Raw genomic sequence first — 2,190 nt, 5'->3', positions numbered from 1 at the left:
GGCTCCCTAACCGGTGTGCGCTGTCACTCCTGTGCTGGAGCCTACTGCAGCGCTGAAGACCCTGACCTCCAAGGTCACTGAGTGACATGGGGGCATGCAACAGAATGTCAAGGAAAAGAAGCAAGAGACAACCAAATGCAGGGGAAGATGAGCTTCTTAAAAAATGTTGCACGTGGTTTTGTATATTGCATGGTACGTACCCCTCAGAGATGTAGAAAAGGCGAGAAGGAAATACACCAAAATGTGGAGATGGCCCATTACAGCACTTTTTTCTTTCCTGTTTTTGTGTTTTACAAGTTTTCTGCAATGAATACATAAAACTTTTATAAACGTATAAAGTTATGAAAGTAAGTCTTCCTTCCCAGATGTGTGGCACAGCAAGTAGTGTTGGGCCCTGGAACCAGACAGCCTGGTCCAAATCCACCAGTCCACTTGATTTCTATGATCTTTAACAAACTCCTTCATCATAAATACAGTATTACTGTCATTAACATTCATCCAGTGCTTTCTAGATGCAGGGCATCGTGCTAAAGAGTCTGCATGGATCACCTCACCGTGCATGCGATAATTAGTTTATCTAAGCATTACCACTTAGAGTTGTTGGAAGTATGAATACGATAATGTGTTTATAAGCACCGTGCATTTTATTACCTATCCTATCCTATTACCTATTCATTTTAATAGCATTAAATGCTTGTTCACACCTCCCACAAAAAAATTAAGCACAAGCTTTGGGGCTGGCACTATGTCCAAGCATGCATTTTTTTTTTCCCTGTAAATTTTCCTAGCCCCTGGGGCTCCAACAGGTGCCCCTACTGTAAATTCTAGTCTGAGAAAGCCAAGTTTCTTAAGGTCTGCCAAGTGACTATTCTACAAGGTTCAGTGGGCCAGCAGGAGGGTCTGCCGCCTGCTCTATGCAATGCTCTGCTACATTTACTCATTGAAGGGTACATTTTAAAGTAATTATGCCCCATTTGTGTTTACTATAGCATGCTGTGGCAAATGGTCATTAGGCCAGAATGCAGACTGCTGTAGAGACCCACCCTGCAAGGCTCCACTTCAACCAGGAAAACTCAAGGTTTTGAGCAGCCGAAGGTGAAATAGGAATGAAACTTGGGCGCAAACACAGCTGAATTATTTCACTGGGCCTCTGTCAAGGGGGATTTTAAGAGCTGATGAATGTGAAATAAGACGTGTTCCTTACAGTAGAAATAATTAAGTTTGTACAGTCCTGTTCTGTTAATTCTTTCACAATTTGGAGAGAACTTAAAAAGTGGCACCCAATCAGCTACCTGGGACTGCTGAAAAATCGGTAGAATTTTCTTCTTAGAAAAACAGCACACTACCCCTCCTTTGCCTAGAAGGCTCAATGGACCCCTGGGCAGCTTGCTAACAGCAATCTAGCCCCGTGTATATTTCCCCTGCCAAAAGCAGTGTAGTCAGGCACCAGCATGAAATCAAAACATTGGTCTAATAAAAAAGATTGATTCGCTCAGTACATTCCCCCCTACATCCTCCTTAAGGAAAGTCTTTGCCAAAACAGATTTCAATTATTTTTCTCCTATAAGTCTTTCAAAGCTGCTGTGAATAGCAGCCCTCCTCACAACTCTGATGTGGGCAGAGAACACTCGAAATAGTAGATAGCAGATGCCGGCCCCACTCAGAATTGCTCACACCTATTTGTGTAGATGCTGCCTTCCCATTTTTGCTCAGATCTTCTAAGTTCTATCACAGCCATGACAAAATGATGACTCACACTTAAATGCAGTCATCATGTCATACGCGATATTAATACCTTGGTGACATTGCTGTAAGTGCCATTCCTTTAAGAGGAAAAGGTTCCTGAGAGCAGTCTGCCACCATCCTCAGGGACCACAAAGGGCAGCGCCTGCAGAAGGCAAAGCTCATTGTGCAGGAAGGCGCTGGCTGCATCCTGCAAGCTGTTCTGATAAGCAGCTGTTGGAAAGGAGGGGGCAGAGGAGAGAGAGGGGCAGGGGAGGGAAAGGCCTCTGTTATCAGGTTGGATGGCCAGCTGCTGCACTGATGTCTTATCCCAAGTATGCTCCTGTCTTGAGAGTTTAAAATTTTTCCTAAAGGGAGAGAAATAGGAGCAGGGCTCAAGTTCTGCCCTAACACCCAGCTGGCGTCCCCTCCCCCACTTCCAGCACCCCAGGAGCCTGTAATTCAGCC

The sequence above is a fragment of the Lagenorhynchus albirostris genome, chromosome 7 (genome assembly GCF_949774975.1).
Source record: "Lagenorhynchus albirostris chromosome 7, mLagAlb1.1, whole genome shotgun sequence".
NCBI classification, from domain to species: domain Eukaryota; kingdom Metazoa; phylum Chordata; class Mammalia; order Artiodactyla; family Delphinidae; genus Lagenorhynchus; species Lagenorhynchus albirostris.
This window is presented reverse-complemented; position numbering follows the sequence as displayed.